This window comes from Phoca vitulina, unplaced genomic scaffold, assembly GCF_004348235.1.
Source record: "Phoca vitulina isolate PV1807 unplaced genomic scaffold, GSC_HSeal_1.0 scaffold22, whole genome shotgun sequence".
NCBI classification, from domain to species: Eukaryota; Metazoa; Chordata; class Mammalia; order Carnivora; family Phocidae; genus Phoca; species Phoca vitulina.
Genome location: NW_022589725.1, coordinates 1,466,895 through 1,488,573, shown reverse-complemented (window position 1 = coordinate 1,488,573; position 21,679 = coordinate 1,466,895).

Sequence of the window (21,679 nt, the reverse complement as noted above, 5' to 3'; positions counted from 1 at the left end):
AAGAGTCACACATAGGCCCTGCACAAAGATTCATGGTGAGGATGAGACCATGCTGGTTCAACCCAGGGATCTCAACCTTTCCCCCAGCAAGAAGCAGCTTTGGATTTCCTCTGTGTGTCCTGCTGGCTGGAGGGTGGGGGTGGAGAGGGCTTGTCCTGGATGGAGACTGAGGGCAGCTGCGAGCCAAGAGAAGGGCACCTGGCTTGGCAGGCTTCCCAGAAGAGCTTTAAGAACCATTTGGATGCACCAGGTGGAAACGTTTGGTTTAGAAAGCAGAACAAAGTGGTGGTTGTGGAGTGGCGGGAAGGGAGCTTTGGGACCGCACCCTTACCCTCTACCTAGAGTTCAAATCCTAGTGTCACTCACTTCTGTGCAGGGCAGTATAGTGGAAAGAGGCAAAAGACCCTCCTCTGTCCCCTATTGTTTGTGTGACCTTGGGTGTGTCATTTTCATCTCCAAGCAGCTCAGTTTCCTCATCCGGCAAATGGAGACCATACCTGATACCTATAGTAGGTAGTATTGAGTCCTCTTTGTGTTCTCCTGGGTCAGAGGTTCTCAATCTTGAGCATGGGTCAGAACCACCTATCAGACTTATCAAAAGATTGCTGGGCCCCACGGCTAGTGTTTGATTGAGTAGGTCTGGGACGGAGCTCAGCCATTTGCATTTTTAACAAGTTCCCTAGGTGATGCGGATGCTGCTGGTCCAGGGACCTCATTTTGAGAACTACCGCCCTCCCTGGGCATTCATATTTCCAGATAAGCAGTTGGTTTCCTATTACAAGCACTTGGGATCAATTGCCTTGGGGCTTTCCCTGGTCTCGAAAGCATGCTCGGAGCAGGTGTGCTGAGGGTCAGCTGGACCTGGGAGAGTTAAGGACCCAGAATACTCTCAACCAAATAGGAATGAGAGGTGGAGGATCGATGCCCCAGCCTCCTTACCCTTGGGAGGGACAAATCTGAAGGGTGGTGCAGGTTTTCCTAGGTTTCTTAGCAGGATCGAGCCCTGGGTGCCCCTCCTGGCTTCCTTCCCTCCCCGTCTTCCCCACCCCGCATTCCCGCACTGATGCTTCTTGACTTCACCCCCTCCAATAAACTACCTGCATTCTTTCCTTATCACAGAGTCTGTTTCTGGGAAGGGCTCCCCCTAAGAGTCAGCAGAGCTCCTGCATGAGAAGGTACAATTTTATATATCCCAGCGTCCCTGACAAAGGGAAGGGGTTCTTGACAGCTGTAGCAAGTTCTGGGTTCTAAATGGAGCTTAGCCAGAAACTTTCTTTGTGGCCTTGGGAAAGTTACTCTCTGGTTCTGGAAAGTTTCCCTCCTCATGTGTGATGAAGGACTGGTACCCTAGGAGTTCTAAGGGTCCCGCCAATTCTAAAAGTAAGTGAAGAAAGTCAACCCGCTGTAGGAGTCGCTCTGGCTTGTGGTTGGGGTGGGGTGGGGCGGGGTGGGTGTGAGGCCTGTATCAGCCAGAAGGTGGCGCCAACGTAACGTGCGAAGACCCTGGCGGCTGGTTTTTGCGGACTTTGAAGCTACATCCGACCCTCACTTTGGAGAAGAGGCCTTTCCTCTCTCGGGCCCCCTAGGTCTGAGCCTCCTGCTACCTGTATCCTGCATCTTCCTCCGTTTCTGGCGGTTTGGAGGCCACCTTCTCCACTGCCTCCTTCCTTGGACAGGCATCAGCTACATTCCTACTGAGGCCTCATCCTGAGCTAGGGCTGTGTGCGGAGTCGCTGAGTGCGCATGGATCGAGTGCTCGCTATGTACTAGGCACCGTGCTGAGAACTTCATACACATTGTCTTAGTCCAGAGGACGACCGTCCATAATGCACAGTCTCATAACACCCATTTTACAGGTGAGGCTCAGAGGCTGAATGACTTGCTAAGGTCTGAAGGTTAGAGCCGGGGTTTGGGCTGACCCACAGCCTGCGGATTTTGCCGGTTCATGGAGCAGGGGAACAGGTGCATGTCACGCAGGGCCATTAAGAGGGAGTGTGACTGTCCACAGCAGAGCAAAAGCCCGGAGCAGCTAACCTCCAGGACAGGGGTTGCAAAGTCACTTGCACAGGAGCTCAGAGTGAAGCGGGGCCCTGGGCAAGAAGTCAGGAAGGCAGAGACTATGACAAAGTGGGGAGGCTCTGCCTATCTCTGGGGGGGGGGCAGTGTCCATCAGTCCCTTTCCATGTTGCCCTGCAGGAATGGGAGTTGGATATTGCTTCGAATCCAGATTTCCATGTGAAATCTCCCAATGTTGAAAGGCTACCAATTCCAAGAATTTAAAAAGTCGGTGAGAACCCAAGAAAGCATGTCATAGAGGGTTGGAATTAAAAGAGACTGGGAACATCATCGTGTCTGATCCTTTTGTTTTATATGTATGGAAACTGAGGCCCTGGGAAGGTCCAGAACCAAGTGAGGCTGAGGGTCAGAGGCAGGCTGTCTCCTTCCTCCGCATCCCAGCTGGGAGGCTGGAGGGAGCTCCTGGGGGCCCAGGTTCCACCCACATCTAAGGTATTGAAAAACTCTAGGACTCAGGGAATTGCCTTGGGACTGCGGTGAGGAGCTGGGTGTCGGTGTCCTTTTCATTCTGTGCTGCCCCCCTTCCTGCCCCCCACTGCCAGCTCACCTTCCCCCCAGGCAGGCAGGCACAAATCCTCCCCTGCAGCCTGCAGGGCCCGCGGCAGATTCCTTGGGCAGCAGAAGTTATTAAAGACTCTGCCCCGAAGGATTTCTCTCCCCCATAGTGATTCTGGAACAGAAAATTAAAAACCCACCAGCAGGGGTGGGGAGATACAGTTTTAATTCGTAAAAAAAAAAAAAGGAAAAAAAAAAAACCCATGCTGTGGTCCTGGGGGCTGGGGGCTGGGGGAAGCTCAGGGGAAGGCTCCTCTGGGACCCTGCAGCACTGTTGAGGGAGGGAGGTTCTGGGAGGGGCTCAGCAAGGTCAGTGAGCAGCTTCTGCTCAGACAGATGGGGCCAGTGGGCGGGGAACGCTTCTTCATTCCTGTCCCCCTTCCTATCCCTCGGGCTCTCTGCCTCTCTCCCTGCAGACCGGCGGGTCCCGCTGGGCCTCGGTGCCCAGCGACTTCCCTGCGGCTGCCTCCCTCCAGGACCCGGCCCACCCCACCCGCAGTCTCTGCCCATCCCTCCACCCCCCTCCCTGCGGTCTGCCTGCTCCCTGCCCACCCACTTCCTTCCTTCTCCAGGCAATTCCACCTCCCCTTGTTCTCGTTCGAACAAGTGTTATTTTGGTTAATTATGAAAATCATACCTGTGCATTGCACCGCCCCATCTAAGCAATAAACAGGAAAATAAGACCACCCGTAAGCCTCCGCACCAACCCCGTCAACCACAAGTTACAGGTCCTTCCAGACTTGTTTTCTGTGCCCAAAATACTTTTTTTAACTTGGGCTATTATTACATACGCTGTGTTGTAAGCAGGCGTATTTGCCTAGCAGTACACGGCGGGCGTCTCTCCATGCCGGTAAATATAGATCGACCGAGTACTTTTTAAGTGCTGCATAGGATTCCATGTAGGGCTGAGGCTGCTTCATGTAAGGACTCTATACTGATGGACATCTGCGTGGTTTCTCTCTTTCCTTTTCCTCGTGAGTCCCTTCCTGCTTCCCCTCTTCCTCTCCTGCCTTCACCCCCAGGGTTCCAGCCTCCTTTCTCACCTCCAAGCCCTCACCCGGTGGAGGGGTGGAGGGGTCGCCGGTGTTTAACACCCGCTCCCCCGTGTCAGCCAGGCGCCGGCTCATTAGTGCGTCCATCCCCCCAAGTGAGGCAGGCAGGAGCCACAGTGGCAGCGAGAGGCCTAATTGAATGTAACTAATTATTCACTCCTTTAAATGGGCCTGGGAGGGACAGAATTACTCACTCTGAACTGGGGAGACAGGGAACTGGCCGGCTGGCAAATCCGGGGGCCTGTGGAGCCAGTTCTCTGTGGAATACTAATTAAGCAGGAGCCACGGGATCCAACCGGGAACTGAGTGCCTCTCCTGTCCCCCTCCCACCTGGGAAGCTGGGGTCGGAGGAAGATCCTTGGGGGAATCCACCAGGAGGCCTGGGCCCACCCTGGACCCCAAGGAAGGGCTAATGTAGGGAGGGCGGGGGGGGGTGGGAATGAAATGCTGGGGCTGGAGGCAGGCAGGGGCTAATGTGTAACGTGGAGAGAGGCAGGAGAGCACAGCAGGTGGGGCCTGCAGGGGATGTGCTGGGCTGGGGGGGTGGGGAACCTCCGTCCACCCAGAGCTGCGGGGACCCGCTGGCTCCCAGTTCCTAACCCCTAGAGGGCCCCAGGCCTCATCCCTGACTGACTACAGAAAATGTCCTTGGGCTGGGGGGGTGTGATGCTGCTCATTCAGGCATCTGTAATTTTTAAGAGCTTCCTGGTGATGCTAACATTCCCCCCCGCCCACCTCCCCGCCTGGCCCCTGGGGGACTGAAAACCATCGACTTTGGCCGAAGTTCCCTATTGGAGTCTCTGCTCCAAATTTTTGAATTTTTGCCCTTTGTGGCTTCCCTTCCTCCACTCACTTCTGTCCTCTCATCCTGCCTGTCCCACTAGCCTTCCCTGTCACCCAGGAGCATGAAGGATGGGGACAGGAGGGTCTGTGTGGCTTGGGCTGATAAAGGTGACTTGGGTGGGGGAGGGAAGAGAGGGAACAGGGCTTGAATGTGGCCCCAGGGGGTTCTGAGCTGCACCATTCTGGGCCTTGCCTGGAGATCAGAGGTGAAAGGTCAGTTAGGTAGAGGCAAGTGTGCGTGCATACATGTGCGTGCGTGCATGCGTGTGGGGGGGCACGGTAATCATGATTCTGCCTCCCATTTATGTGTTTATGTGCCAGGCACTTCTCACATAGCATCTCATTTGATCCTGACAACAACCCTTGGTGGGAATATGGGTTATCCTTACAGCTGAACAAGGTGAAGCTCAGAGAGGTTGAGTTAGTGGTCCAAGGGAACACAGGATAGCCAGTATCCAGTTTCTGGCTCTCCTAGATTCTTAGTCCCATACTCCTTTCTCCTACGCTGCTTCGATTTTGCTATTGCGTTTGTAATCTCTTTCTAGCAGGTGTTGGTGTGGGCGTGCTACTATTCTGTGTGTGTGTGCAGGCTTGTTGGATGTGTGTGTGCATGTGCTCTCCCTCCTGAAAGGGGCTAGCTTTCCACAAGCCTCCCACTCCCTCCCAGCACAGGGCCTCCTGCTGACCAGTGAGAGCAGGAAGGAGGGGGCAGCCGCCCCTGCTACATCTTGCCCCCTCTTTCCTCCGCCGGCTCCACTCGGCAGGAGAAGGCCTCCCCTTGTGGGGGGGGGGGGCTGGTGAGGGGTGGAGGAAGGCGGGTCATCCTGCCAGCCAAGTGACAAATAGCCTTGTTTGTAACCAAGGTGGAGAGAGAGAACCCCACTGGTTCTAGGGCAGGGAAATTCCCCCTTTCCTATGCTTTCCTGCCATACTCCCCCACCCAGGTGGCAGGGAGAGATGGACGGCAGTCACATTCACCCCTCTCCATCCAACCCCCACCAAGTGCAAGACACTTCATGGGAGCTTCATAGAGGGGCAGTGAATTTATGAGCCCAACACAGATTCCCCAATCACCTCACGGGGCAATCCATCTTTCCGGAGCCAGGGACGAAATGAAATTATTGTGAAATAAATCTGTATAGATGATGGAGGTACTGGCGGGGGCGGGGGCGGCCACGAGTGTGAGTGGCAGAAGAAGTTGGGGCTCAGGTGGGGGGCCACTGCCGTCCTCCTTGCCTGAGACCCAGAGAGAGGACTCTGCTGGCTTTCCTCCCTTTCAGAGCTTTGGCTGGGGGGGCTGTGTTCTATTTATGCCCCCAACTCTTCCTTGAAGCCCCTTGCCTGATAAGACTCTTATCTACGGGGCTGGAGGCAGGACCCTCGGGCTTGTGATTGGATCTGAGTCAGCCACACTTCCAGACTCCCAGAGTCAAGGAGAAGGGGCAGGACAAACCAAACTGGGCAGCTGGGCCGGAGGGGGGGACGTGTGAGGTGTGGGGGGTGGGGGAGAGGGATTGGGTCCAGGGTGTGGGGGTGGGAGTCACAGAGTCAGGGGCAGGCCCCTGGTCCTGGGTAACACTCCACATCTTTAGTTACCCACCTGCATGAAGGTGTTAACTCCTTAATTTCTGGGAAGGAGGGGAGAGCCAGGGAAGGGACCCGTGTTTTGGGGCTACTTGGAGAGCTTGGGGCAGCACCCATTTGACAACATGGTGGAAGTGGTTCAGTTATTTTAACATCCTCTATGTCAGGACTGGTGTGTTTCAGTTGAAAGTCAGGCCTGGAACAGGTCAAGGGTTGGGGCAGCAGGTCCCAAAAGCCCCGGTGCCCCCTCTCCCTCCCTTTTGGCCAGCAGTGTCTGGGGCCCCTCCCCAAAGACCCTACAGGACCGCTGGGCTTTAGGCCAAGTGCATCAGGGGGATGGGCCAAAGGGCACATGGGGACTCGCCAAGCCCAGAGTGCCAGAGCTTTCCTGCCTCCCCCTCCCAGCTCTCAGGGGACCCCCGTCCACCCTGAGCACTGAGCTGGAAGTGGATGCAGTCAGCCGGCTGGGATGTGATCATTCGCCTCCTGAGCAAGGCCAGCCCCAACCAGGGGGAAACAATGAGGGCTGAGGCCCTGCTGGGGTCACTAGGCAGGACAGGCCGTCCCCAGCTTGCCCTGGTCTTGCCCTGGGACCCCCTTCACCTCCTCTTCCCAGGAAGACTTTGGGGGATGAACAGCCAGACAGCCAGACCATCAGCACTGCTGATGTCGCGGCCTTGGTGGGGGGCTGGTGGTGAGTACCGCCCTGAGGTACACAGTAGTGGGGGGGTGGCAGCCAGATTCACACTCGCTCTGAAAATGAGATTTGCCTTGTTATCTGTGCTCACTCAGGCCGAGGGCCTTGGGCATTAACCAACCCATCCACAGAGTTAAGAAGTGGGGAGGAGCTAGAAGCAGAAGAGTGGGGGGAGCTGAAATAGGCTGGAATGGATAGGGTACCTGCTGCAGAGTGTGTGTGTGTGTGTGTGTGCGTGTGCGCACTCGCGTGCACCTGGGTGGTATGTATTTGTGTGTTTTTGTCTCCAAAATATGTATTTTCTTGGTTTGTGGGGATGTCCTTTAAGAGAACATGTATAAGTGCTTTGCTTCCTGCCCATGTGTGTTGATATTTCTCTTTAGTGTGTGTATGTGTGTGTGCGTGTGTGCGCACAACCACACACTCCTGGTGGTTTTGTTTGTCCACACACCAGTCACACTCCAGCCCCCTCAGGAGCCTACAGGCCCCCCGACATAGCCTAAGGGACGGAGCCTGGTGGGCTGGGCACCCAGAGGGCTGTCTGGGGTGAGCTGGGCCCTGGAGGCTGCGCCTGGCAGGGAACAAAGGGGCAATCAGCGGAGAGAGTGGAGAGTGCGGACTGATTGAGGAAGGGGAATTAGCGAGGAGCCTTGCGGGGCCCTGCAGGGGGTGGGGGGCCCTGGCGTCTTGATTAGAGAGCAGGTGCAGCTGGGCTCACCTGAGCCACAGGAGGGCAGGCAGCCTGGGGGCCAAGGAGGGAAGTCCAGGGACAGCCAGCCAGGGTACAGATGCAGCAGGGCCTGAGGCTGAGGACCTGGACTGGTGACCTCGAGGGGAGAAGCTAGGGGTCCTGGGGAGGAAGGGTCAATCTGTGCAGAACAGATCCCACTATCACCCCCACAGCTCTGTCCTCCCTAGAGCTCACAGTGGGCCAGACCACAGGCTAAGCATCTGTCCCCTAATCCTCACAACACGGAGGTGGGCTCTGTCATTAGCCAGGTTCCCAAATGAGGAAACGGATGGCCAGAGAGGTGAGGGGACAGCTGCTAATCCAGGTCAACTTGATTTTAGGGCCCTCCTATTAACCTTTATGTCACCGTGCCACCCCCTTGCCTTTTGCTGTCTCACCTGTAGGGAGAACTTACAGGGGACAGATTGCAGGGACAGAAAAAGAGAGATTTAGGAATCAACTTCATCAGCAAAGCAGACTGACTGTAAGGTGGTGAAATGCCCATCAGCGGAGGTATGCAAGGAGTGACTCACTGACAAAGGGCTTCTGGTAGGATAGGATACTGGGTTCCATTTTCTCTGTCACTGTAACGTGGACTTGAGTCAGAGCTCCTGGGTTTGAATCCCAGCTCCACTGTTCACTTACTGTGTGAACTTGGGCAACTTGCTAGTCCTCTCTGTGCTTCTGTTTTCTCCGGTGTAAAATGGAGGGGTGTGAGGATTGAATGGGTAATGCATGTCAAGTACTTAGCACAGTACCTGGCATATAGTAAGCACCCAATAAACTCTAGCATGGTAGAGTTTGGGGCAGAGTGGGAATGGATGGGTGGGTGTGGAGGGCCAGAGAGAGCTGGAGGGAGGGATGGGACTTGAGGTGAGCAGAAAGCAAAGTGGAAATGCAGGTGTTGGCTCTGAGTGGGGGTGCAGGTGACCCCTTGAAGATCTCTAGTCCCCTCTGTTTTAGTCCAGACCTCACATCTCCCACTGGGGCCAGTGTTCCTCCTTCCTCTCTTCTCTTCCTGCCTGGTCTCTCCTCCTCCAGTCCATTCTCCACCCTCATTAATCTGACCCCATCACTGCCCTCATCCACAGCCTCCCAGGACTCCCCTTTGCCCACAGAAGTGCGCCAGGAGAACCTGGGAAGTTAGGTGGTACATGATCTGGGTCCCTTGGGAACTTCCCAGTTCTCTTTCAATGCTAGAGAGGACATCTCGGGCTGGGGGTGGTTTGTCTTTCATACTTCTTGCCACAGAGAGATCAGACTCAGACCCAGAGCCTTGAGCAAGCCAGTGTATCCAGTTAGGACTCAATAACACAATGTGTTTGAAAACTAGATTTTTCCAACCATTTCCTTCTTCTCAAAATACCTTCTCCTTGGAGCTCCTTTACTCCATTGTTTCTTGTTTGCCTCCTCTTCACTCACTGGCTGCTCCTTCCCAGTGTCCTGTTTTGGTTTTCCCTCTGCAGCTGGCCCTCTAGAGCTGGGAAGTCCCATGGCCTTGAACACCACCTGTGATTCCCAGATGCATCTCTCCAGCCCCAGAAATTGCTGGCTGCCTTCTTGACATCTCCCCTTGGAAGTCAACAGGTATCTCTACCTGGAAGTCCAAAATAGAGCCTAGAGTTACCCCACAGCTCTGCCTCCCCACCTGTGGGCTGTTGCAGTAGATGGCTGAAATCCAAGAGTTATCCTTGAGGGCTCTCTCTTGCTTGCCTGCCCCATCCAATCCATCAGCCATGCCTGTCAACTTCACCTGTGAAACCTATCCTGAAATAGCCACTTCTCTTTATTGCTTCTGGCCCTGGCCCAAGAGGTCATTATCCCTCACCTGCACATTGGAGTAGCCTCAGCACTGGTCTTGCTACTTCTCCCTTGCACCCCAACAATCCACCACGCAGTAGCCGGACCGGCTTTTAAAATCATTAATCAGATTATGTCGCTCCACTGCTTAAATGTCTCAAAGGGCATTTTCTGTGCTTACAACGATTCCAAGCTCTTCACTGTGGTTTACAAGGCCCTGTGTGACGGGGGCCTTTTTGTCCGTTTCTCCCTCTTCGTCCCCTTGTCCACTCTGTTCCAGTCACACGCAGCTCAGTTCCGCCTTATTTTCTCTGTCCAGAATTCTCTTCCCCTTGATCCTTGCATGCCTGGTGCCTTCTCTTCCTTTAGCTGTCTGCTTGAGGGCCACTTCCTCAGAGAGGCCTTTCCTGATCATCCAACGGCAAAATCGCCCCTAGACGCAACCACAGATGCCTCTTCTCTGCAGAGCAGGACATTTTTATTTATTTCCTTTGTTTGGTTTTTGCTTTTCCCCATATCATTATAAACCAGGAAGTTTAAGTAAGATCTTTACCTGTCTGGTTCATTGCTGTATTCCCCAGTGCCTAGGTCATCAGAGATGATTAATGTTTGTTGATTGAATTAATGAATTATATTTACTTTCAGAATCGCCTTTGATTTATGACATCTGTTACTGGTTTTTTCCCCCATTTTAGATAGTGACAAACTTTCCTTTTAAGATAAAACAAAAAAGATCTGATAAAAGACTTGTATGCAAAATATATAAAGAACTATTACAACTTAACCATAAGGGACAAATAACACAACTGAAAATTGGGCAAAGGATTTAAATAGACATTTCTCCAAAGATGACATACAAATGGCCAATAAACACATGAAAAGGTGCTCAACATCGTTAATCATTAGGGAGATGTAAATCAAACCACAATGAGCCACCACTTCACATCCATTAGAATTTAGCTACAGGATGACTAAAATGAAAAAGACAGACAACAACAAGTATAAGCGAGGTTGGAGAAACATTGGAATGCTCAGCCATTGCTGGTGAAATTGTAAAATGGCACAGTCACTTGGGAAGGAGTCAGGCAGTTTCTCTTCCTCAAAAGGTTAAACATGGGGTTACGGTATGACCCAGCAATTCCACTCCTAGGAGGTGTATACCCAAGAGAACTGGGTATACACACAACTGCACACAAACGTGCATAGGAATGTCGATAGCAGTGCTAGTCGAAATAGCCAAGAAGTGGAAACAACTCAACTCCATCAACTGATGACTGGATGAACGAAGTGTGGTAGATCCAAACACTGGAATATTCGTCAGCAGTAGAAAGGGAGGGAGTCCTGATGCGTGCTACGACGTGGATGAATCTGGAAACCAGTTTGCTAATTGAAAAAAGCCAGTCATTAAAGCCCACACATTGTATGACTCTGTGCATATGAAATACCCAGAATAGGCAAATCCATAGAAACAGAAAATAGATTAGAGGTTGCTGGGGGCTGTGGAGGTGCGGAACGGGGAGTAACTGATAATGGGTACAGGATTTCTTTTGGGGGTGTTGACAATGTTCTGGGATTAGATGTGAGGGATGTATGACTCTGTGGATATGCTGAGAACCACTGAATTATACACTTTCAAAAGGTGGATTTTAGGGGCGCCTGGGTGGCTCAGTAGGTTAAGCGTCCGATTCTTGATTTCAGCACAGGTCATGATCTCAGGGTCCTGAGATCGAGCCCCACGTTGGGCTCTGTGCTCAGCGGGGAGCCTGCTTGAGATTCTCTCTCTCCCTCTCCCTGTAACCCTCTCCCCGCTCAAATAAATAAATAAACTCTTTTTTAAAAAAAGGGTGGATTTTATGCCACGTGGAGTACAGAAACACATGGCTCTCTGGCAAAATCATGGAAGAGGAATGTGAGTGATTGAAGTTGGCTTATAGGCTTAATAAGGATAAAGTCTAGACATTTCAGTTTAACAGTCAAGGCTTAACTCCAGCTTCGGATGCTGCTCTTCTTAATCTGGCCACATCGGGGTGTTCCCTATTTCTGAAACACTTAAGAATCTTTCAAGCTGCCTTGTCTTTGAAAATCTTGGCCCCTAGCTGGGATGTCCTCTCTCCTCTTCTCTACTTGGTTGAATTCAGTCCCGTCAATACTGGTGGGCTAGGTGATCAGGCACGTGCCAGGCACTGTGCCTGGTGCTGGGGACAGATACATTGCACAGGAGGACAGACATGGTCCGGCCCCTGGGCTGGCTCCCACACAGGACGAGGGAGACAGAGGAGTCTCTGGGAACAGCCAAGCTGGAAGGAGGACCTGGGCTGCAGGAATGCAGTGGAAGAAACTGAACATGGCCTGAGGGACCCAGAGGGGACAGAGAGGGACATTTCAGCCAAAGAGTTAGCCGGGCAAACAATAAGGGAAAGAGCATGGCAGGCCGAGGGAACAATCTGGGGGCAGGTCTGAGGACAGAGCGTGGCAGGTCGGAGGAATCATCAGAAGGCAGATGTGGCTGCAATGTAGCCTGGGAAGCGGGGAGCGGCAAGAAATGATCCTACAGAGAAAGTTGGGCCATGATCAGAGCCCTGGCAGGCCGTGCTGGACACTCCGGACTTCTCATTTCGGAGCTCAGATTCCACACTACACAATATGATGGGCAATTTTTTCAAATCACTGATCACCCCTGCCATTACATGTCCATCTGCTTATTGTCTCTCCCCCTGCTAGAAAGGACGTGGACTCGGCGCTGTTCACTGCTGTGTCCCCCACAGCCAGAACAGTGCCTGGCTCATGTAGTCACTCAACAAATACTGACTGCATGCATTTACGTGCTGTCTCCTCTGCTTGACTGACTTATTTAGAGCAAGGGGAGAGATGGATTCATCCCTGTGTTCTTGGGGTCTACACAGAGCTTGGCATATACATGCTGCTTAATAAATATTTAAAGGATAAGTGAATGAATGAATGTGCCCTCGCCCCCAATGAGCTACAAATTCCTGAAGGGCAGGGACTGCCCGATTTATATCCCCAGTGCCTGATACATTGCCTGGCAGAGAGCAGACCCTCAGGAAAGGTTTGTTGAACTAAACAAGAGTCTCCTCTGGATGGGGGCCCCAGGCAGGCCTGCAGTGAGAGCTGAGACAAGCATACCATGATATTGGCTCCCAGGCAGGATGGGGAGATGCCCAGCTGGCAAAGGGTCTCAGGACCTGAGGGTCATAGGTGAGCCCACAGGATCAGCCTAGATGTGTGGGGTAGCTAGGGAGACTAGGAGCCCCAAGGAGGGCTTCCTGGGAAGGGGAAGGCTGGGCAGGTTCAGAGATCCTGCCCCCCTCCCCTCTTCAGTGCCCTAGCCCCACCCTCCTCTGGAAACTGGCAGGCAGCTCCACCAATGAGGTGTGGGTGCTGCTTTGAGGGGGGCGGTGGTGGTGGGATGGGACAGATGGTAGGAGACAAGGAAACTCCCATGTTCTCCTCCATCTGTTACATTTAATTGACTTCCCGCAGAAAGAAAAGAAACAAACCAGTTGCAAGGATGCAATTGCTAATTAAAAGGCCCTCTGATTAGATAGACAAATATTTACCAATTATATTTGACCCTGTCTGTCCCCCTTATGTCTGCAGAACCGCCCCCCCCATCAGCACCATGGCGTATGACACCCAGCTGGGGGCTCTTCCACCAATTGTTCTCCTGGGGCTTAGACTGGCTATGGGCAAAACAGGGCGGAAGAGCGGCAAATCCTGGCAAATAGTTGTTCAACAAACACCGTGCCTCCTGCATGTTCAGGCCCGGTGTGGGGCCCCAGGGAGCCAGAGCAGGATTTCCATGGATGGTCATTCAGGTTGTGTACTGCACAAAGTCTCATCCCTGGGAGAGCGGGGCTCCATTTGTCAACCTGGAACTCCTGAGGCCAGAGGAAGGGAATTTTCCTTTCTCTTCCCACAATGGGCCATTAGCTTGGCAAGCCATACTCACTCACAGGATTGTGGCTGCTTTTTTCTAATACACACAGAGTGGGCTAGTGACGGGTCTGGAGAGATGAATAGGATTCAGTTCCTGATCCAAGGGCTCCTGGGATAATGGGGGAGAAAAATATGCTGATGATGAGTAAACAATCATTTTGCAAATATTTATTGAGCACCTAATGTTTGCCGAGCACTGTGTTAGGTGCTGGGTAAGAGAGATATGAATAATATACATTTCCTGCACTCCAGGAGCCCAGATTACTTGAAAGAGATGGATATACACAGTTCGGTCTGCCCTTCCTTTTTTCTTTTCCTTCATTCATTCCAAATAGTCTTTAGGAGTACCCGGGATATGAGAGTAATAGCTCTGGACTCACACTGCTCTACCATGTACTGGCTGTGTGACCTTGGGCAAGTCACCTAACCTCTCTGTTGCCTCTCTCTAAATCGGCGATAATAATGGCAACAGCATCTCAGGGTTAATATAGTGATTAAATGAGTTAATGCATGTAACTCATGCCTGACACATAGTAGGTGCTCAATAGAGGTTAGCTATTTTTTTTTTTTTTGAATCTTATTGTGTGTTCCTTGGGAACACAGAGCTGTACCTGTCCAGTTTTCCCTCCCTTTGGAACTCACGGTGTGGAACACACACAGAGAAATCCATTAACATATACAAGCTCAAATACACTCAGGCTGTGCTGGAAGAAAGCCATGGTGGGTGAATGAGTCTTAGCTTAGGAGTCAGATGAGGTGAGGTTGTTTTAAGCCCAGGCTGGGGAAATGGAATGATTGCCTGGTCAGGTAGTGAGCTCTCCATCACTGGAGGTATGCCAAAGTGTGAGGTTGTCACAGAGAGGATCCCAGGTGTGAGAGAAAGGCGGGTCAATTCCATCAGGCAGCTACTACTTGGGGTGTGACAGCCCCCTCCTGGGACAGTGGGACAAGTTTCCCAGAGCCAGCTGCAGCACTGGGTGATGTCCTGGAAGTCCATCCCACTAGCAAAGGGACAGCCAAGCTTCCTACCACGCATGCCCATTCCCTGGGGCAAGGCACTGGATGGTAGGACTGCAGGCAGAGGCAGGAATGCGGCAGCCTCCAGCCCCTCTGTGGGGTCCACGTTGGGGTAGGAGAGAGTTGGGATGGCTTGGTCTTGAAGGAGTGACTTGGGAACCCGCTCTTTAAAATGGGAAGAGAATGGGCCAGATACTATCAGCGTCCAGCCTTGTTTCCCTTCCGCCATTCCCAAATTACCAAAAACATGCATTGGGCGCTCAGGACATGCCATGCACAGAGCTAAGCCTGTTGGATGTAGCATCTCATTTAAACATCACCACAGCCCAGGAGGTAGGCATTGCTCTTGTCCCACCCACTGTAGAGATGAAGAAGCTGAGGCCCTCAGAAGTAAAGTTGTTCAAGTTTATCCAGCATGGAAATGACAGAGGCAGGTCTCAAATCCAGGCCTGGCTGACACTGAAACCTGGAATGCCAGTAACTCTTTCCAACTGTCGCTCAGTTCTGCCAGGCTCTCCAGGACGGTCCCCACCCCGTGCCACATCCCTAGGAACACTCCCCCACTCCCCGTTCCCCTCCTGGGCTCATACCATGAAAGCCCCATGCAGCGCCTTCTACTCTAGAGGGATATATATTATCTAAATTTGATAAGACAACTTAATTTCACTCCGTGTCTGTTACCGGTGATAAAACCAGGAGACTTTTATGACCCAGCGTCCTCGGCAAGATTGTCAGGAACTTATTATACAAGGTCTAACTGGATTTCTCTCTGCAGATGGCTGGGAGCCATGGGCTGGAACGCAATTCGGCAACACATTTGGGGGAATAAATGCAAAATGCTTGTTCCAGAGACTTAGATAAGGCAGCAGGCCTCTGAGCTCCCCAAGAATAGGATCTGTCTTCCCTGGGCCCAAAGGGCGCTTTGGGGAGGATTTGCCCTGTGGGAGGAGGAAGGGATGGTGAGTTCTCTCCCTGCCTCATCCCTTGATCCTCCTCACCCCAGGGAAGCAATGTGGAGGCTCCCAAGCCTTGGGGTTCAGAACAGTAGCTCCTGGAGAGTCAGGAGTGCTGGGCAGAGGTGGGGGTGAAGGAGGGGGGCCGAATGGGTGGTGGAGGGCGAGACCAAAAATAGGAGATTGTGTGTACTGGTAGAGGAGGAAGGAAGAAACAAAAGATGGGGAACCTGGTGGGTCTTCGCCTGCTGCCCAGGGAACCACCCAAGACTCACACCTTACTGCCCTGAGCTGCCTGGCTCCTTCCTGAACACACCTCCAGGGCTGGCGCGGACCCTCACAGCAGGGCTCCCAAACACTCCATCCCTCAGATGTGGGGCTCACATACTTGGGCTTGCAGATACTCCAAGCTTTTGAGGTTCACTATCAGTGTACCCCAATTCAGAGCTTCCTTCAAATTCTGATATATCCCGGGCTTGGGCTGTCAGGCAGACTTGGGGTTAAGCTTCGTCCCGATAATACCAAATGTGGATGTGCAGACCCCTAAACCTGGAGCATCACACAAGTCAGCCCCAAGTTCAGAGCTTACTGTCCAATACTGACATCCCCCAAACCCGGGCTTACACACAGATTTGGCACAACTATGGATTTAGACATCTCCCTAAACTAGACTCCAAACCCGAGCTTGGGCTCCCCCTAGCCTTGGGCTACCACCAGACTCTGAGGGGTCACCCCAGATCCCCCCAGATAAAGCTTGTACCGAGCCTTGGGCAGCCTCACTGCTGGCCCTGGCTCTCCCAGTGCCCCCCGGGTGCAGGGAAGCTGCTCACTGGAGATGGCCTGGGATGTTTCAGGTCTGTCCTGGCCCTTCCTACCAGGCCAGGGAGGCAGCACCTGTCACCCAGCCCCTGATGCTTCATCTTTTCCCCCTTTCAGTGGCTCAGAACTCCATTAAGGGAAGTCTTGTCTCACCCTTCTAGCCTTTTCCTGCATCTTCTTCCATCTGGGATCCTCATCCCAGCGGGACCCTTCACCTCCCAGTTTTCGGAGGGAGGAAGGTCACATTTACTAAGCATCTGATGTGCCAAGCCCTCGCATGTCTGTGGTCTCATGGAACCTTCACCAAAACCTTTCCAGCTAGATTTTTATTATTCCCTTCTGCAGATGAGGAAACGGAGGAACAGAGAGGTTAAGTCACTTGTCCAAAGGCACACAGCTCAGAAGCGTGAGAGCTTTGTCTCTGCTAGGATCCTGCCCCAAGACTTGGAACAGAGCTTTGGAGAGCCCTCAGGCTTTGGGTAGGAGACTGGGGGAGGGGGCGGCTATTGTCGTTGAGCCCATGTTTGTATTATTTCCACATCAGCTAAATGAACTCTTTCCAGGAGACCAGAGGATGGGGGAGGGGGAGGCGTGGGAGCAGAGAAAACTACAGTGAGGTCAAGGGCACCGGTTGCCCCGGCCAGTCACTGTGGTGGGGGGTGGCCTTTGCCAGGAGACAGTGATGAATAGGCTGGGTCGCAGCCAGCCGTGGGGTGCTGCTGAAGGGCACACGGAGACTTGGTTCCTAGGTGTGTGTGGAGGGGTGTCAGAACTCACTGCCATCCTGGAGAAGCCAGGAGGGGGGGGACTATGCCACCTGGGGTGAAGACCAGGAGTCCATGGGGCCTCCGGACTGCTGATGACCTCTGGCCGGCCCTACAGGATGCAGCAGGCGCCCTGAAGCCCGCATGTGTCCCCATCCTCCACTGGGCAGGTTCCTGCGGGACGGGGAGTGGGGAGCCTGGCTGCAGTGGGGAGGACAAGCCTCTCCCGACTCCCACTGTGTGACTTTGGGCACTCATTTCACCTCTCTGAGCCTCAGTTATGTGTAAACAGGTGCAATGCTGCCAACCTTGGGGGTTGTGAGGGTTGGAAGGTATACAGTAAGTGCTCATTCAGAGAATGGTGCTTTATATTATAAAGGGCTTACCATGTCTACACTCTAATAAGCAGGCCTTGGAAATTGCCTCCAACCAGGGTAGAGTCAGAACCCAAATCCCTCAGCTGAGAGTGATTTTATTTTTTTTAAAAAGAGAAACAAGTAATATAATCCTCTAAGGATTTTTCCCTCTTGGCTCTAAAGAAAAAAAAAAAAAAAGAGAGAGAAAGAGAAAAGAAAAAAAAGAAAAACTAATATCTTCATTTCCACCCCCCCTTTTAAAGCTAATTTGTGGAAAATTAAAATGGGGAACTCACAGAGCCTGGCATTTTAATTGGATCTTGTCTGGCGTCCTCTCTAGGATTCCCTGATTAGCTTCCTCCATTAATTCCTCTGTGCTCTGTTTAGCCAGTTTCCTGCCCTCCGCAGGCCCCGGGGTGACTCCGGACATAGAGAAGGGGGCTTTAGGCTGGTGCCCCAGCTGCCCTAGAGGCTCTGGGGTCAGAGTGGCCCACTTCGGAATTTTGATTTCTGCCTGGGGCTCTGTGCAAGGCACCCTGCTGGCTAGGCCCACGTCCTCATCTGTGGGATTCACCTGAATGATTTTACCTGGTACGTACAGTCAATACCTGGTGTTTCCTTCTTCAGCCCACCTCCAGGACCTGGGGGGGCCTTCATATGGTTTTTGTAAGCCCTGCCTTTATGCCCTAGGGGCAGAGCTTTCTCCTGCATCCATCAGCCATCCAGCCTCTGTTAAGAAGATAATTCGCTGTTTTTCCCACTTCTAGGGATTTGGGTAATTAATAATGAAAATGATGTTGAGGGCGCCTGGGTGACTCAGTCCGTTAAGCATCTGAGCCTTGATTTCGGCTCAGGTCATGATCTCAGGGTCGTGGGATCCAGCCCCGAGGTGGGCTCCACGCTCAGCGTGGAGTCTGCTTGTCTCTCTCCCTTGGCTCCTCACCCCTCTCATGCTCTCTCTCTCTCAAATAAATAAAATCTTAAAAAACAAACAAACAAGAAATATACATATATATATAATGAAAATGATGTTTCCTGAGTGCTCATGTCCCATCAGGCGTGTCACCTGCAGAAGCTTATTTTGTCCTCATGACAACCCAGAGAGAAAGGGACTATTATCATCTTCCCATTTTATGGATGAAGAAACTGAGGCTCAGGAAGGTCAAGTAATTGCCACATGGCTAGTTTAAGTGGCAGGGCCAGAATTAAAATTCAGGTGCTTTGGCCTGTGGAGCCCCCTCAACCCAGCCTCAGTTTCCCAGTTTTGGACATGAGTGTGTCTCCCGGCCCAGGGTTTCTGGCCTGTCCCTCTGCAGCTCAGATGGTAGCCCCCAGGAGCCAGCTGCCTCCAGGGCTGATAGGAGAAGGACCAGGTGGATGAGAGGGACCCCTAGTGCCCTGCACTCCCCCACCCTGCAGGCCCAGCCCCCAGGCAGGGCTCCCTCTCTGCCCCGCTGAGCAGGGGCTGCAATCAGTGCTAATCAGCCTGGCTAATTACTCAGCCCATGGGGAGGTGAGCAAGCGGAGACGCTAGGAGGGTTCCAGCCCAGTGGCTTGCTCAGTGGGACGCTGGCACAACTCTCTTCCTTTCTGGGTCTGGGTTTCCCTGGCTACACACTGGCATGGGTGAAGGCAGTAGGTCTTTAACTCTGAAATGCAAGGGAAAGAGCCTAGCCCCCTACCTCACGGAAAGCCAGCGTGGCTGCATAGCTCCTGACCAGAGGGGTGGGCTCAGTCCAGCTGCCCGGTTTGAAACCTGGCCCTGCCCTGAACTGCTGGGGTAACTAATTTAGCCTGGTCTCACTTTTCCCATCCATCAGATGGGGATAAGCTTAAAGTACTGACATCTGCTTACAGATTTTATTTATTTATTTGAGAGAGAGAGTGAGTGGGGGAGAGGAGCAGAGGGAGAGGGACAAGCAGACGCCGTGCTGAGCCCAGAGCCCCACTCAGGGCTCGATCCCATGACCCTGAGATCATGACCCCAGCTGAAACTAAGAGGCAGACACTCAACTGACTGAGCCACCCGGGTGCCCCTGACATCTGCTTAAAATGGTTGTTACGAGGATGAAAGACAGTCATTGGAGTTGTTCCTGACACGCAAGGACCCAATAAAGAGCAGCTCTGGCTAGGGAGCATTTTGCTTGCATTATCTCATTTAATTCCCCGAACAGCGAGGCATTGTTACAGATGAGGAAACTGAGTCTTCAAGAGGAGGAGCCCCTGGCTTTGCAGAACTGGCGTCCATTCCCTCTGAGCTCCAAGCCCACTGCTGAAACAGATAGACATCTCCCACCCTCTTGGGGCTCAAGTCCCAGCAATTTGAGTCACCCCCCCAAGTCACAGCCCTCTCGGGGAGGGACACTTCCCCACCCCCCTTGGCTGGGGAGGAAATAGTGGGGGAGGGTCCCAACAAATGGATATCCTTGGGGTTCGGGTGCCTAATGATCCCCTCCTCATAAACATCTCATGTAAATTTCTTTCATAATTACACTGAAAGCTATCAAACTATCTAATTTAATTTCTTTGTGAAAATAAATAGCTAAAGTGGCCCTAGGTATCGGCATAAATACTTCAAGCAGAATGGTCCGGGACTGCTGCTGGTGCAGGCCTGACTGGCTGCCATACACACTTAATAAGTACATATTTATTGGGTCTGTAACCCACCCCCCCGGAAGAGGCAAGGATTCTGCTGACTCAGCCAGAAGGAGAGGAAGGCAATTGGGGCCATGGTGGCAATGTGGGAAGGAGGGGAGGGAGCGGAGGGAAAATATGCTGGGTAATTAATTATCTGTCTTTGTACATCCATAACTTTTTATTAAACAAATATGCAAATGCCGCCTAACTGGCTGCGTTCGCCTGGGTCTGCCGTGGGGATGACAGTTAATCTGTGGCCGGGGCCTTGCGGAGGAAGCCTGTTCGCAAAGTGGGTCAGGGCTGGGCCAGCCTCTCCCTCACTTACTAGGGCTTCTCTGCTCCACGGGGCCTGCCCAGCATTGTTACTCCGATTTGCTTACCCACGGCCGGTGGATTTTGCCTTCTTCATACTGATCCTCAGCGTTCCCATTGCTCATCCCTGCCGCCAGGGGTTCAGCCTCTGGCACCATCCTTTCTTGTTCTGGCTTCCATCTACTTCTTCTCCCTCTTGGCTGCTAGGCCTCAGCCATACTGGCCTCCAACCAAACCCGCTCCACCCCAGGACCTTTGCACTAGCTGTTTCTCTGCCTGGAATGCTGTGTTCCCACAGCCAGCTCTTTCTTGTCATTCAGGTTTGAAGTCAATGTGGCTAATGCTATTCGCTTTTTTCTTTCATGGCACCTATCACTTTGGTATTTTCCCTTTTTATTTATTAGTTTTGTAAGTTTACTTTTTTTCCTCCCACTAGAATGTGACTTCCAAGACAGAATAGCCTTGTGTTACTTATTGCTGTATCTCCGGTGCCTAGAACAGTACATCGCTGGCCTTGCTAAATATACATTGACTGAATGAAGGAATAAAGGAAGGAAGAGCCTCCTCACTTCCCCCCTCTGTCCCCAGTCACCCTCTCCCATTGTTCACACCATTTAGGATAGTGTTTTAAAAACACACATCTTACTGTGGACAACCTTCCATGGCTCCCTAGTTATTTGGAATAATATCCACTTTCCTTTACCTGCCCCTTTGCAACCTGGCCTGTTTACGTCTCCTGCTCCTTCTCTGTCCACCCTGGCTCTCTTCCTCCCACACACACGTTGGCCTTCGCACAAAGCACCAGTCTTCCCCACGAGCCTTGGCACAAATTGTTCTAGCTGCCAAATTCTCTCCCATATTTCTCTTTGCTTGGCCAACTCCATCTTGTCTTCTGTTTCTCAGATTGGGCATCACCTCCTCCAGGCAGGCTTCCTGCTTAATCTGCTTTGCCTTCCTCCATAAATGCACTTGCATCTCACTCACTTACTTTTCTGCTTCTCTCTAGATGGAGAGCTTCAGGAGGGTGGGGATGGTGTCTAATTTGTCATCATTCAATCATCAAACAATCGTGGAGCTGGGATATCCATCAGATTCTGGATTAAGAACATGGATTCTGGAGCCAGCCTCCCTGGATTCATACCCCAGCTCCCCTATTTACTGGTTGTGCTGGATACCCTCTAAGATGCTCCCAATGGGGTGGTGGCATCTGGTATCTCTGCCTTTGTGTGGTACCTTTTTGTTGAGTGAGGGTTGGACCTAGTTGACTTGCTTTGAATAAACTCAATATAGCAAGAATGATGGGATATCACTTCTGAAAGTGGGTTATAAACAGCTGGAGGCTTCCATCTTGGACACCCTCTCCTGCTTGAGGGAAGCCGGCTGCCATGTTGTGAACTGCGCTATGGGGAGGCCCACATGCCAAGGAGCTGATATCTCTGGCCAAGAGCCAGGAGGCCTGAGGCATCCAGCTAAATGGTGTCTGGATTCCTGACCTACAGAAACTGAGACAATAAATGTTGACTGTGC